General features: G+C 35.0%; 2 long non-coding RNA genes across 3 annotated transcripts in view; one reads left to right on the forward strand and one right to left on the reverse strand.

The window, feature by feature from the left end:
* The window catches only part of LOC137632007 (uncharacterized), a 51,873-nt gene extending 41,338 nt beyond the window's left edge, over positions 1-10,535 (forward strand). Inside the window, exons 4-5 of the long non-coding RNA XR_011041994.1 lie at positions 5,742-5,873; positions 10,019-10,535. This is a non-coding gene — a long non-coding RNA (uncharacterized lncRNA). The remainder of the gene's footprint in view (positions 1-5,741; positions 5,874-10,018) is intronic.
* A 109-nt stretch (positions 10,536-10,644) lies between these two features.
* The window catches only part of LOC137631612 (uncharacterized), a 166,884-nt gene continuing 160,682 nt past the window's right edge, over positions 10,645-16,846 (reverse strand). Inside the window, exon 8 of one of the 2 annotated variants that reach the window (XR_011041929.1) lies at positions 10,645-12,273. This is a non-coding gene — a long non-coding RNA (uncharacterized lncRNA). Of the gene's footprint in view, positions 12,274-12,297; positions 13,157-16,846 lie in introns of those variants that run through there. The other variant, XR_011041930.1, reaches the window with a different exon arrangement.

A 16,846-nucleotide genomic window follows, 5' to 3' on the forward strand; every position in this document is an offset into this window, starting at 1 on the left:
GCACGCATTTACAGATATCTCTAGTCGACTGGTTGATCCTGTCCTCTCGGAAACGGTGCCTTCAACGTTTAGAAGAGCTTTAATTTTACCGGGATCATGGTAAATCTTGAAGTCCACCCCTCTGCCAAAGCAGATGATAGAATACCTGGTAATAGCCATAGCCTCAGCAGCAAGTTTTACCGTCAAACGAACGTATCAGCAGACTTGGGAGGGTAGTTCAACCTTTCTTTTCCCAACAACTATCACTGGCTGGACAGTGACAACAAGCTCTTGGACATCTCTCTTCCTCGGAGAAGTTTGTTCCACATGAGGGTCTCTACCAGAAGTCACTTCAATGGTGTTTGAAAGAGGCACTGCACAGCAGCCACCTATTCTTGTTGTAAACTTGTTCTAGTGGATGAAGGATGAGAACCTTGGGTAACTCTCAGGAGTGCCTTCCAACAGAAATACTGCTGCTTATGAATTTTCAAAGGAGGGATTAGACGCACTCAAATAATTTAACCATTCTTGGGTGGTTGTTTAAGGGTGACAGGAACCTACACATCATTCTGTTGGAGTTGAAGGCAACACTCCTGGTCCTGCAATCATTTCAACATTCTGAGGCCACTTGGTAACTTTGAGGATCAACAACATGCATACCACAGTGGAGTAGGCTAACAGGCAAGGAGGTACTTTTTTCAGTATTGCTGTGAGTTGGCAAAGCAGGGTCACGCGTGGCATTAGACAACGCAGGGGAGCTGACAGTAAGATTGATTCTAGGTAAAGGAATGTAATTGACAAGTTGTAAGTCACCAGAGACCAGTAGTAGGAGCCAAGTAATCCCATCATCCTCTAGAGATCGAAGTCTGATTTTGCGGGGTTTCCTGGCAATAGACATGTTGCCACAAGGTTTGCCAGAAAACTGCCAGTGTTTTGTTCATGGGTTCCAGACCACTTGGCAGCACTAGAGTGTGCATTTTAACATACTATACAGTACATGGGACAATCTTAATGCTTATGTCTTTTCTCCCTTTAGCCCAATTTAAGGTTAGTTGACAGGGTACCAACTACCTGAACCTCGGATTAAGTGGTAGCTCACAAATGGCTACATACTGAATGGTACTTTGACCTGATGATCCTCCTGATCAAGGTATTGAAAGGGCTACCCTCTTTGGCCCAATTTACTTTTGACAACCACATTTGTGCAGGTACCACAACTTGGTAACATCCATCTTTTCTCGGGTGGAGATTACCTAGTTTGCACAGGTACCACAACTACAGCAGTTTATCAAAGAGGGTGCCATATAAACATTTAGGGCTGTAGATCAATAAAGACCCGACTAAAAGACTGTTCTTGTTTTCCTTGGTTTTGGCAAAGCAAATAATCCATGCACAAGTACTATGCATTTCCTATATTAGTCATTCTGAAAGGTGGAGAAATTTAACCTTTACCTTAGAGTTCAGTAGTTCGATGCTTGTCACCCGCTAGTAACTACCAAAGTCTTATGAATATCAATGACAGTTCCAGTTTTGCTGATATCGTACTCGTCATTTGGCCTTTGGTTTGTTCACTATAAATAGGGAAAATGCCAATGACCACTGATGTTAGGATGCTAGATAATTACAAATCATTCATTCGTTCTAAAATTGTAGATCTTTGATTATTCAGGTAGTTGCACAGCATAGGATGGGGAAGTACTGTTATGGAATTTGGTAAAATTGTCCAGAACCGTTGAATTTGGATTTAAAGTTATCATTTTACACTGATGCAATAGACAGTATACTCTGACAGGAATGTTGGTAGGTACAATGGTTTGGACTGTGTGCATGTTCCCACTTAAAGAAACTATCAAAACCTAAGATATGTCTGTTTAGATAGAGGAAAATAGTTGTCAACTGCTTTTGAAATTGGGGCTTTGCTCTAGAGTTGTATGTATAAAAAGGGGATGTTAGTACTTTGAAATCTGGTCTCTTCACTTGAACACTTTAATCTGCTGGTCCTAAACTGTTAGGGTCATGAGAATTTTTTGTCATACGACCACACTCCTTCGAAGGCCTAGTTTTAATTTTCTAATATTTTACGCTTGCACTTTTTAAGCTTTGATGTTAACAACCCTTATTTGAAGTAATTATCTGTAAACAGTTTCTTCCAGTTTCTGCTTTTACGTGCATGCACAAAGATACATACGTACAGGGGTTATTTACAAAACTTTCATGGGTACATGCAAACCAGTTACAACAGGTATGAACCGATGTGTCTACCACAAATGGAAGTTTCTTGATACTAGTTAGGATATTTAGTACATTGTAAGAGGACAGTGCTTCAGTAATGATTTTGTTCTCTTGGATTTATCTAGTAACTTTATTTTTTCTATGAAGCAAATTTTGAAAGTTTAAAAAGTTGACTTTTATAGAATAAGTGCAGTCAAGTTTTTGTTTATGAAATACTAGTGCAGTAAAGTGTGTACATTTATTGGATGATGTGTGCGGTAAAGATTGTGTACCTATATGATGACTAGTGAAGTAAAGTTTTCTTTTATAAAATTGCTAACTGTAAAGTTTATGTACCTTTATTGTGTACAGTTAATTCTGGTAGTCATACCTTCTCCATCGTAAGTCTTGATACGACACAGTATTCTAGAAGTTTTATTCCAGCTGTAACCAGGTTGTGGAATGATCATCCTAATCAGGCATTTGAATTGGTGGAACTTCGTAAGTTCAAACTTGCAGTGAATGTTTCAGTGTTGAAAAAAGACAGATACATGTCTTTTTAAAGTTTATCTATGAAAGATTTTTTTTTATTATTACTGTTCAAAAAAATTATTCTTCATTATTTTTCTTGTAGAGTGTTTGTTTCCTTTCTTCTCTGGGCTGTTTTCCCCTCTTGGAGTCACTGGGGATATAGGATCCTGCTCCTCCAACTAGTGGTGTAGCTTAGCTAGTATTAATAATGAGATGACTAGTGCAGTAAAGATTGTGTACCATTATAAGATGACAAGTGTACAGTCTATATGACTAGTGTGGTATAAATGGCGTACTTTTATGAGGTAACTAGTGCAGCAGGGATAATGGTGGGGAAGATCAAAGTGGCTTCTCAGTGTACTGGTAAGAGAGGAGATAGGATTCCTTGCTGGCTGCCAGCAATTACAGTTACCTCATTATAAATTTTAATGGTAGAGTTCTAGTTTCACTGAAATCTCACAACTATTAAAGGACTCAGGTTAGTGTTGTTAGGAAACAATACAAATTTCTTTTAAAATTATTGTTCTTTGTGATAATTCTGAGTAGTTACATACATAGTAGGAAAAAGTTATGTGGAATTTGGTAAAATTTGTAAAAGGTCCACAATTATTTAGTTTGAATTTAAATTTGTTACTTTTAATTTTAATTCATCATATTACACTGATTAAATAGACTCTTCTACACAGGATAGTTGACAGCTACAGTTTTTAAATTTGCTATGTTCCCATTTGAATGAAACTGTCAAAGCCTTAAATACATCCCTAAAGATTAAAAACTATTGTTCTAAACTGCTTTTGAAATTGGAACTTTGCTCATGAGTGAAATTTATGAGGTGGTATTGGTTTAGTATGGTGAAACCTGGCCTCTGCTCTGTAACATTTTATTAAATATCCCTTAAGCTGTTGGAGGTAATGAGAATTGATTCTTGTTAGATCTCAGATTTGACTTGGAATAATTATACTTGGCTAAGAGCTGTTGCTCAGAATTTATGCTTCAACTGAAAAGGAATGCAATTTAATGTTAAAGGAAACCCTTTTTGGTGTAGACTAAACAGTACCTACTTTAATTACACCAGATGGCTCTGTCACTCACTATCCAAAGGAAAAGGAAACCCTTTTTGCTGATGTTTGACAGTAAGCAGGGAAATGAGAAACTCAGTTTTTCTCATTTCTGTTTTCCTGAGGCTAAACTAACTAATTTAGCTTTTCTCTTTTATTTAATTAAATGTTTTGATGGCCCTTGATGCTTTTGGAGAGGTAAACTCAAATCTTTTATAAAAACTGCTGACTTCTTAGCTCCTAAGTTGTTATTTTCCGCATGAAGAGGTTCTTTTAGCACTTGTTAGAGAATTGGTAATCTTACTCAGTGTTTGTGATAAGACAAATCCTATTCCATAACACCCATATTGCCTAAAGCCTTTGAACGTCTTTTGGCAACACATCTAAATAGAGTTGCTGAAGGTAATTGTCTGTTCCCAAGTTTGCAATTTAGTTTTCATGCCTTGGAGCATGTGATGCCCTTCTTACAATCTCCGATGTTGAACAGATTCCAAGATTATGGCTTGGAAGATTATATGACTGGCCTTCAATTCAAGTGCTGCCTTTGACAACTTAATCATAAGGCTCTTCTTTTCAAACTCAACAGTTTGACAGTATATTCTTGGTATCTTCATTGAATTTTTAAGTAATATCAATAACAGTTGCTGTTGATGGGCACCATAAAAATGTGCTGTTATTTGTCGGGGTAGTGTTCTTTGTCCATTTCTTTTCATATCTCATATATAATATATTGGGGCTCGCCTAGAAAACAAGCTTGTTCCATATGCACATGATGCTACTCTGCATAAATTCCATCTCCTGAATGATGTACTGGGTTGCTGAATTCTTAAAATAGAGGTGTAGCTAAAATTAGTGCATGGTGCCAAAATCATGGGGCATGAAGTTGGGCCTTACCTAACAAACCTAACAAAATGCAAGGTATAATTGTGAGTAGGTTGAATACTGTGGCTCCAGAACATCCAATCTCATTTATATAGTAAATGATTCATTAATATTACTCATTAATATTAAACTTTTAGGTGTGATTGTTGATAGCAAATTTAATTAAAAGAAACACATCTGTTTCTTCTTCAATTGCACAACAGAAAATTGGCTTAGTTCAAGATTTTCAGTGATGAATCTATTCTTGTGTTTTAATTCTTTTATTTTACCTTGTCCCTCAAGTGTTGTTCTCCTGTCTGGTCTTTAGCTGCCGAATCTCATCTCGACCAACTTTTTGGACAAGACCAATTTTCGTACTCCTGAACTAGATTCTTGTATCTTGGGTACTGTTATTCAGATTTTTTTATACATGTTATTTTCATAATTTGATCCATCCTTTGCATTCAGGTCTTCTTCCCAGACAGTACCATCCTGCTCATAATACTATGCAGTTAATTCTAAGCCATGCCTTCTCCCATCATAAGGCTCAGTACTACACAGTACTGTATTCTATTAGTTTTAATTTTAGCTATGACTAAATTGTGGAATGGATCTTCCTAATTAGGCTGTTGAATTGGTGGAACTAAATTTTTGTTTTAATTTGCGGTGAATTTGTTTGTCAAACTGACTGACATTTATCTCTTTGGTTTATGTGTGAAAATCTATTTTAATGTTATTCGGTTCTTAAATATCAAATTTTAATTGTTCATTACTTTTCTTGGGCCAATTTCCTTTCAGGGGTATTTTTCCCTTGTAGGAGATTGTGGGATTATAGGTTTACTTTTCCAAGTGGGATTGTAGCTTCATTAGTAATATAATGGGCCATAAAAATCCTTTGAAGGTCTAGTTTTTATTTTCATAACATTTTTAGTCTTGCACCTGTATTGTTTGTACTGTGTTTCTAACCTCATTTATTTTGAGTTAAGCTGGCTGTAAACAGTTAGTCCCGTAGATTTAAATACATTACAGCAGTACAGAGAGCCTTTGATGTATGCATAAAGATATATAGTTATCTTATGTATTAAAGTACTCCAATTGCAGGTATGAATGTTCTCTGGCATCACATCGAAGGTCATCGATGTCAGATAATCAAACCCCACCAGTATCAGTAAAATATTAAGGACGCCTTTTGTAACACACAAGTTTAGGGGTATTTACTACATTAGAATAAAGGTCAGTGCATCTGCAGCAAGTCTTGAATTTTTGCAGGGAGTCTTGAATTTGACCTAGTAACTTTTTATTTTAGGCTTAAAGTAAATTGTGAGTTTAATGATGCCTATAATGCAAAGTTGATGCCTAATGTAGTAAAAGTTTGGTTAATTCATATTACTTTATTCATATTGCCAATATATATATAACTCTAGCTTTAAATAAAAAAATGCTCATTTTCAAGAATAATGGAAATTCTACTGGGGTTTCAGTACAATTTAGTTCTCTGGTTAAATTTTGAATCAAACTTTTTTTTCTTTGTAACCTTAATTTAACTTGGTGAGATAAGTTTAGAAATGTTGTCCTTATAGTTTAGGAATGTGAGTTGAAATATTTTTTAGCCGAGATCGTTAAATTAATTTCAAACCAGGTTTGGTCCGTTGAGGGAAAACTCAAGAGATAAAAGATTTTTGTCTTTCACAAAATTGATAGCCAATCTTGGTCGTTAAATAACAAAAATCAAGGTATTTCAGACAAAAAATCTATGGATCGGGTGAAAGACAACTAATTAATTCTAATAGTCATGCCTACCGCATCATCATGAGGCTCAATACCACACATTATTCTTTAAGTTTTATTACTTAACCCTGGATAGGTACGGTCCTCGGACACCCCTTTAAGGGTATACTCGGACGCGAACGACCCCGACGCCAAAAAAAATTCTTGAAAAATCAGGTTTTGCAGTAACCTCCTTTTTTCTTTTGCCAAAAAAAACTTCAATGAATGCTTAAAACAACTGTAAAGATAAATACTACTCATCTGCAGAAAAACTATTTATTATAAATATTTTAAAAAATTAAGTAGAAAAAAAAGACCTGACATAAAAATTCATAAAAAAAAAGTTTATACATATATACACAAATCCTTTTAGGACTTGATTCTTGAATGTTTAGGACACATCTTGATGTATTTTGGATGAAGTCAGACCCATGGAGGTGAAGATCTGAAAAGAGAAAAAAAGGGTAACTTTTTTTGGCCAAAAAAAATTGTCCAAATTTCATGAATTTTTTTGGGTACCCAAATGAAATAGGAAGTGGCTAATTTTTTTAGGGAATAAACATATGTTATCCTAAAATAGAAATATGCAAAAAAATCTTCATTATTTTGTAAATTACATTTATATCAGGGGCCATATCTAAAGGTAATTTTTTGAGTACTTGGAAATTTCGTAAAAAAATACATATATTTAATATATAATATGATATTTATGCAGGTAAAAATATACCAAAATATCACAAATTCTATAGGGAACAAGAATATATATAGATAGGGCAGCTTACGCTTCGGATATGTCCACAAAATGGCCGCCAACCACACTGACTCAGACTCCCTAATCTGCCACTTGAAATGTAGGAAGGGTATGTCAATTTCAAGGTGTTATTTACTAATCTAATTATTATTGGATATGCATAAAAATTGTATGGTGGGTTGCTGGATAATTGTCGATTATTTTACGACTATAAAATTAAAATTCTGACCCAAAAAATTTTTTTTGAAGGGAAATAAAATCGAAAAAAAAAATGTAAAACAATATTTTAGCTAAAAAAATTTGATGATATTCAATCAAAAAAAAAGTAAACAAAATTTTCCGACAAATAAACATCTAGAGGAATCATTACTCTGTGATAGTTCCTTAGTACGTAGTAATTTTGAAAGAATTGGGAAAAAACGAAAAAATGGCAATCACCGGAAAATCGAACACATACCTATATATACGCCATATCTGGCTAAAAAAAAGATAGGCATGGGTAGCCAGATCATCTAGAAACACTTTCCAACACTATAAAAATATAAGTTTTGCGACACTACTTGCCAATTCCTTACGGTAACATGACTAAGCAAAAAAATGCAAAACAAATAAAGAGGGGCACTCGTGGAAAAATGGCCATTCTAATATACGGCATTTCAGAAAAAAAAAAATTCAGCCACGTGCTAGGCAAACCATCAAGGCATATTTTCCGACAAATAAACATATAAATGAAATATTACTCTGTGATAGTTCCTTAGTACGTAGTAATTTTGAAAGAAATGGGAAAAAACGAAAAAATGGCAATCACAGGAAAATCGAACACATACTTATATATACGCCATATCTGGCTAAAAAAAAAATAGGCATGGGTAGCCAGATCATCTAGAAACACTTTCCAACACTATAAAAATATAAGTTTTGCGACACTACTTGCCAATTCCTTACGGTAACATGACTAAGCAAAAAAATGCAAAACAAATAAAAAGGGGCACTCGCGGAAAAATGCCCAACATTCTAATATACGGCATCTCAGATAAAAAAAAAAAGACATGCACGTGTTAGCCCAACCATCAAGGCACACTTTCTAACACATAAACATGAAAAAAAAATCAATAATATACGGCAATTCCTTACTACGTAGTAAATTTTTACAAATATTGAAAAAAAAACAGAAATTGGCAACCGCAGTTAAATACCCAATATACCAATAACTACGTCGTATCTGACAAAAACAAAATCACGCATGGGTAGCCAGATCATCTAGACACACTTTCCAACATTAAAAAAGCAAAAGTTTTACGACACTATTTCGCAATATCTTACGGAAAAATGACTTGGCAAAAAAATTTAAAAAAATTAAAAAGGGACACTCGCGGTAAAATGCCCGACATTCTAATATACGACATCTCAGATAAAAAAAAAGACATGCACGTGTTAGCCCAACCATCAAGGCACACTTTCTAACACATAAACATGAAAAAAAAAGGAATAATATACGGCAATTCCTTACTACGTAGTAATTTTTACAAATATTGAAAAAAAAACAGAAATTGGTAACCGCAGTTAAATACCCAATATACCAATAACTACGTCGTATCTGACAAAAACAAAGTCATGCATGGGTAGCCAGATCATCTAGACACACTTTCCAACACTAAACAAGCAAAAGTTTTACGACACTATTTGGCAATATCTTACGGAAAAATGACTTGGCAAAAAAATGAAAAAAAATGAAAAAGGGGCACTCGCGGTAAAATGGTCCTCGTGGTGATGAACGACATTTTAACTAAAAAAAAAAACATGCACATGGTAGCCAAACAATCCACCAAGACTTTCCACAACTGATAACCTATACAAGTTGCACCATTCTACGACAATTTCATAATACGTAATAACTTTGATAATTATGCAAACTACCTCAGAAGGGTAAACTCGGACGCGAACGACCCTGACGCGTCTCGGAAATCGGGGAAGGAGTACAGCTACAGCAATGCACATCTGGACACTACTAGAGCGTGTAGGGGAGACACCTCCTGCAGGTCGATCACCCACAAATTCAGTCACAGGGGTGAGTCACGTGAGAAAAACCTGTTTTTTTTTGACGCTCGGGGTCGCAAACGACCCACCGTACCTATCCAGGGTTAAGTTGTACAATGATGATCTTAATTAGGTAGTCGAGTCGATGGAACTTAATCAGCTTAAAACTTGCCCCCAAAAAAACCTGCACAGTAGGAGAGCAAGTAAATAGTAATATTTAAGAGGAAAAATTTAAGCAGCAACCGAGAAGAAAAATTTTAAAGTAAAATGCAGAAAAATGAGAGTAATGTCAATTAGAGAATAAAGAATCATCATAACACTTATTTAGGACTTTGGGGCTTAAATAAGTATTTTATAGTCTGTGTATGAAAGATCATCTTTGTTACTCTTCTTGAAATGCTAATTAGATTGTTCATTAAGCTCTTGTAGTTTATTTCCCTTGATCAGTGGATATTTTTCCTGTTGGAGCCCTTGGACTTTATAGTATCCTGTTTTTTCCATCTGATAGGTTTAGCTTAGCTCATAATAATAAAATGGGTTCAGAGTTTTGTTTGGTAATTTTGGTCTTATTACCTGTTCTGGCCTTTTGAACGAAGGTCCTAGGAGAACACAACACTTCCTCAACAGCGCTTATTCCGAGTCATAACCCATTAAGATACGAGTCTTGTAAATTTGAATATTTTGAGTGATTAAATTAATTTGAAATGAATTTCACTCTTAAACTTCTAGAGGATACACTGTGACAAAAAAAGGTAAATTTGTATAATATAAATTTAATTGGCTTCTTCTAACATGAGAACTTACCAATTCCAATTTGTTTCAGGTTGTATGTAAAAAGAGAATAGAAAGAAATTTGAACAGCAATTTAGAAAGAAAAATCGAGGCGGTTGCTAGGAGTTTATGTCAAGGATTGTTTAGTACACACAATCTAAAGATAGGTGACCAAGGACAGGCGGGAGGAGCCTGGCCAGGAGGTGCCCGCCAAGGACAGGCGGGAGGAGTCTGGCCAGGAGGTGCCCGCCAAGGACAGGCGGGAGGAGTCTGGCCAGGAGGTGCCCGCCAAGGACAGGCGGGAGGAGTCTGGCCAGGAGGTGCCCGCCAAGGACAGGCGGGAGGAGCCTGGCCAGGAGTTGCCCGCCAAGGACAGGCGGGAGGAGCCTGGCCAGGAGTTGCCCGCCAAGGACAGGTGGGAGGAGCCTGGCCAGGAGTTGCCTGCCAAGGACAGGCGGGAGGAGCCTGGCCAGGAGTTGCCTGCCAAGGACAGGCGGGAGGAGCCTGGCCAGGAGGGGCCAGCCCAGGACAGGTGGGATGAGCCTGGGGTTATTTTTAGAAGACAATTTTATCGACTTGTCTGGTTCTTAAACACTTCATTAAGTCATCTGCTGATATACATTGTCACATTTATAAAGGATTTAATAAAATATCAATTATAATTAATTCCTTCTTTATTCCACAAGAATTTTTAGTCAGTTCTGTACATGTATGAAAAGTTGATTAATAATTTCCTTTCACATTATACCCCTCTAAATAATTACTGTCTGTGGGTTAGCAACTTTAAGTTGCTAACCCTTATAGTTATTGGACAGGTCCATAGTATGAAAATGGTATCTTGAATGTGTGCAGTATATACATACCACCAATATGGTCACTTTTTTCATTAGAATACTTCCATTACTGCAACATATTTTGAACAACTTTGGCAGCTATAGTAGTGTGTGATTCGTACATAACGTGTCCTTTATAGCCTATTGAGATATTTTCTTTTTGTTGCCTCTGCATAAATATTTCCTCCCTCGTAGAGAAAAACAGAGCAACTTCATTTCACTTCTCCATTCAATCAGAGTATACAATCTTATCCTTCTTTCATTCCTTGTAATGACACCAACTTTTTCCCTGAAAGTAAAATTTAAGAATCAATAAGGGATGGAGACATCTACTCTACAACAAACAATATAATTATCAAAACAAATAAAAATATTCAACAGGTTCTTTCAAAAGTCCATAAATTCTACTAAATCTTTCCAGAAACATAATGATGCCATTGTGAAACAAATGCTAAAATTCCACATATAAAGTCAGGTTTCAGTTTTACCAGCTCAATGTACCTAATTCAACTCTTCCAAAGCTGACCTAAATATAATTATGGATGTGAAAAATACATAAATTGTGAGAAAAAAAAAGATAGATGATTATATTTTTAGAAAATACGCAATATAAAAAAATCTTGTTACACAATATCTTGAAAAACTCGCACTTGAAAACAATCTCATTCATAAAAACTGCAATATATACCATACAGAATTATGGTATCCCGATACTGCTTTAATTGCAATAAAAGAAGTTTTGACAAGCATGATATTTTATCATAAGTTTCTCATTTACCAAACAAGCATTAAATTTTAAATACTGTGCTAGTATGCAATTTGGCAGTAAACAATATCTTAATTGTACTTTCATTTGAATAAAAGGACCTATTGTTGTTAAAGACTACAAAAAGTATTTATGGAAATGTGAAAATCTACAAAAAGTATTTTTCTTGGTTATACATATCCAAGTCATTTAATCTGGCTAGTTCTGGTACTTCATACAAGCAGATGAAGATGTCTCGAAGGTATTACCCCCTCGTATGGAGATAAAATAGAATTAAAAGCTCAAGATCGATCAATTGATTTTAGATGCCTGTAGTTTATTTTTATAAATAAAAGAATATTCAATTGAAACCAGAAAAAATATGTTATTGCAAAAATTAAATATCTTTCCAAAGACCTGCAATATGGTTGATGTTGGCCAGAGGGCAGCAATTAATGTGTCTTCCGAATGAGACCAATGAGGATTGATTAATTAGAGGTTTCTAGCATGCTGACATCCAAAGTCATTGACAACGACATCATTTATCATAATTAAAGAGTTAGGGAATAGTCACTTAGAACCATAAAAAAGGTTTTAAACTTCCCTTTATGCAGCCACTGTACTAATTTTCTTCAAATTTTTCACTCCCACCACGGCTAAAATGTCATATGTCATCTAATCATTTGTAGTAAGTTTCTCCCACCTTATGTCCTGTCCTTATAGAGCTATCTGTAAATAAAATTTAAAATGATTAGATTTATTCTATTTTCATACGATTAAAATAAAGTGTTGAAATATTTTTTCAACACCTTAATTCACAATTGGATGAAGGGATTTACGAAAATAGCGCATTATTCTCAAATATGGGATTAATAAACAAACCACAAATTTGGACTAATTAGAAAAATCACTTACTAAATTGTACAAGCTACTCCCCCCATTCAATGCACAAATTAAAAGGGCCTTTTGATAGCAAACATTAAATCAAACTAGTAAGTTATAAAATCCAGCAACTCTTCCTGAGTAAATAGAAAATTCACTACTTTCAGTTGAAGCATCTAAATCTAATTCAACTTGCTCTAATGCAGTACATATGCAATGATAGTTATCTGGATACAACCAGAGTCGTTGGCAGTAGATGGCTTAATCCAAGACCATCACCACACTGCATTGCCTAACTGATCAGCCATTGCCAGGAAATGCTGAAAGATTGTATAAAATGTTTTGAAAATGCACCAATTATTTGATAGCACCCCACAGTGAAGGGTTATGCATTGAATGGACTTTATCCAGTAAAATCTACGAAATTTTCTATACAATTTTTAAAAATAGTAATAATATGAATGTATAAACACACATGACTGCAAATTTTATACAGAAGCATACACTAAACTAAAATGTCGAACATGTGATGGAACCTAACTATTGATAAGACACTTGATAAATATTCAATACCAGTTACTTATTCGAGTAGATGATTGCTTACTGCAAACAAATTTCCTCTTCTGATGTCAACATTCAGCAATCCAAGACCATGTCTCTGACAGAGAAACGTTCAAAACATCTAACAATCTCTTTGGCGCTGGGTTTGGTGCGACTTCCTCCTCTTTTTCTAATGTTTTAAAAATAGAGAAGTTTTCAGCAATTAACTGTGAAAGAATCAGAACCCACATTAGAGTCCCTAAATATGCATTTTAGGATTGTGGAATTCTTTTATTTGGTTGTTAGTTCTAAGAATTTTTTTTGTATCTGCAAAGCCTTTTAACATCTGCGAGTCATGCACCCCAAAACTTATCAAATCTATTCTCTTTTCAAGTATTGGTAGGCTAGTGTAGGCCTAGGTACAGTAACTGCTAACAAACATAACCAAACCATATTTACAATACAGTTTTACTGGCATAATTTCATACTACAGTAGCCTAATTGAGGAAAAATTCCATAACAGTGAAAACGTCTACATTTAGTCGGCTCAACTCAGATAAAATTTCTGAACTACGAATACAGTAGTATATCTTTTTATATTTGAAACATTTTAAAAATATAAAACTTTAATTTGAAATTATAATTGTTTAAAATTTAATTCAACTACAGAAAGAGCTTTAGAAAAACTGACCAGAAACTAGAAAGCTGCAAGGAGATCTGCCTGTTGACTTGACCATGAGACAAGTAGCCTAAAGTTTAACTCACAGCAGCTACAGACTCTGCCCAGCTGTGTTGCCTAGTCACCTATTGTATAGTTTACCAGTTAGGCACCTTGCCTTTCTTTTTGGTTGTACTACTTAGGGGTTTAAATAAATGACTCAGAAGTTTGTATCCAGGTAAGAACAAGAGGGTTCAATACGTAGGAATAAATAGCATTTTCAATACAGGTAGTATAAAAAAGCAGTTATAATTGAACCAGGATACAACCTTCATGTAACATTAATTAGAAACAATGTAATTTTTTTTTAAATTCCTAAAATATATCAATAATCGCATTAAGAGAACGATTTCATTTGATATAAAAAAAAATTTCATCCAGTCAAGCCAGAAAGTATGCTTAAAATCTTAGCCCCGTTAAATCAGAATGTATGCTAAAATTTTAGCCACGCCAAGTCAGAGTATGCTAAAATCTTAGCCCAGTCAAGTAGAAGTATGCTAAAATCTTAGTCAAGTCTAGTCAAAGTATGCTAAAATCTTAGTCCAGTCTAGTCAAAGTATGCTAAAATCTTAGTCCAGTCAAGTCAAAATATATGCTAAAATCTTAGCCCAGTCAAGTACAGTGAACCCTCGTTTATCGCGGTAGATAGGTTCCAGACCCGGCCGCGATAGGTGAAAATCCGCGAAGTAGTGACAGCATATTTACCTATTTATTTAACATGTATATTCAGACTTTTAAAACTTTCCCTTGTACGTAGTACTGTTAACAAACTACCCTTTAATGTACAGAACACTTAATGCATGTACTAACGTACCCTAAACTAAAACAGGCACAAATATTAAGGGCGACTTTATATCATGCGTTTCCTAAACACGCCAAAAAGCACGATAAAAAATGGCAACCAATGTTTTGTTTACGTTTATCTCCGATTATAATGAAGAAACAAACGCATTTACACATCTGTGTATAGGTTAGTTTCTGCATCGATTATATTGATTATTCAGTACAGTATGTTGATTTGGTTATTACTAATGTTTTACTTAATTTTTCTTAGGACTTTCAAATGAAATGTTTTTCTTTATGACGCTGCCTGAAACTACGGCGTCATAAAGTACGCTCAGTAAACAAACTAAGGAATTTAACGCGCATGATGAAAGTGATAAATAATGATATTACAGTAAAAGCTTTAATAAAATATGTTATTACAAATATTATTTACCGTATCTATATAAAATCATACATACGTAGCAAAGCAGGAAAACAATCTACGAGAGAGAGAGAGAGAGAGAGAGAGAGAGAGAGAGAGAGAGAGAGAGAGAGAGAGAGAGAGAGAGAGAGAGAGAGTTGTTTTACATACGTAAATGTAAATTTAAAAAAAAAAAATAGCCCCATTTCATATAAAATAGATTACAAATATTTTACTTTATCATATTACAGTAGTCTGTATAATACTGTAAAGTTCAGTACAGTACGTTGTTGTTAAAGTCGTGGCGATGAAATTCTCACGAAACAAAAACACGCCATTTGAGTACAACAGCTGATTCTCTCTCTCTCTCTCTCTCTCTCTCTCTCTCTCTCTCTCTCTCTCTCTCTCTCTCTCTCTCTCTCTCTCTCTCTCTCGTGTTATACAATACTGACATTTAGATGAAGAAGCTAAAATTAGTTTTCTTAGTGTCAATTAAATACGAAACGAAATAATTAGGCCGAGTCTACATCCATTTCAATCATAGCTAAAAATACGGCATCCGATTTCATCAGCAAACCACTATTTTTTGGGAAATATCATTTTATTCTAGAAAATTGCCACTCTTTAAATAGTTAATTGCACATTAAGAAAGCGTGTACTTTTGTTTTTAAATTTCGGGTTTGTTTTAAAAATCGAGTATTGTTGACTTTTTTTTTTTTTTACTTTTGGCTGTGATTAGATCAGCTGTCATCTAGCTGCCGCTCTTGAGTGTGTACGAATACACTAACAAAGTATCATTTATACCATTTCTTAACTTATTCAAACCGTCTACAGTATACAGTTCATATTACATAAGCACCAATGTGTTATAACCTATCAATTTTTTTTTATTTATTACATTTAAACCTACCGCGCTCTCGCTCTCTCTCTCTCTCTCTCACTCTCTCTCGCTCTCTCTCTGTGTGTGTGTGGGCTACTTTTCACTACCTCCCATTCCTTACCTCTCTCTATCTCTCTAACAAATGATATCTTTGTTGCTCCTCAAAGTTTCATTTATATTGAAAATCAATCACGATTCAATTTTCCTTACTTTCTCCAATCTCGCACCATCGGTCACTTCGCGGTATTTTCGATATTTCTGGAAAATCCGCGATATATGTATATACATGGGTTATGAAAAAAATCCGCGAAGTGGTGAATCCGCGATGGTCGAACCGCGAAGTAGCGAGGGTTCACTGTAGAAGTATGCTAAAATCTTAGTCAAGTCTAGTCAAAGTATGCTAAAATCTTAGTCCAGTCAAGTCAAAATATATGCTAAAATCTTAGTCCAGTCAAGTCAAAATGTATGCTATAACCTAAGCCCAGTCAAGTCGAAAAGTATCCTAAAATCTAAACCCATTAAGTCAGATAATCGAAGTCCAGTATAGTCAGAAGAAATTATGCTAAAATATCAGCCCAGCAAGACAAAGTATGCTAAAATCAAAGCCCAGTCATGTCAGAAAGTATAAAAAAATCTAAGCCCAGTCAAGCCAGAAAGTATCCTAAAATCTAAGACCAGTCAACTCAAGGTATTATAAAATCTAAACAGTCAAGTCAGATACTATTCTGAAATCTTAGCCCAGTCAAGTCAGAAATTATGCAAAAAATATAAGCCTAGTCAACTTATAAATTAAGCTAAAAGCTAAGCCAAGTCAAGTCAAGAAATTATGCTAAAATCCAAGCCCAGTCAAGTCAGAAATTATGCTAAAATCAAATCCCAGTCAAGTCAGAAATTATGCAAATATCAAACCCCAGTCAAGTCAGAAATTATGCTAAAATCCAAGCCCGGTCCAGTTGGAAAGTGTTTAATATCTACACCAGGCTTTGTATAACCCACATGGTATAACTACTGTATTTACTGTAGTTCCAAAGTAATGAAATCAACACAGTAGCCTACTACTATTACAATTTTAACAAGATTTCAATATTTCCTATGT

The sequence above is a fragment of the Palaemon carinicauda genome, chromosome 40, assembly GCF_036898095.1.
Source record: "Palaemon carinicauda isolate YSFRI2023 chromosome 40, ASM3689809v2, whole genome shotgun sequence".
NCBI lineage: Eukaryota > Metazoa > Arthropoda > Malacostraca > Decapoda > Palaemonidae > Palaemon > Palaemon carinicauda.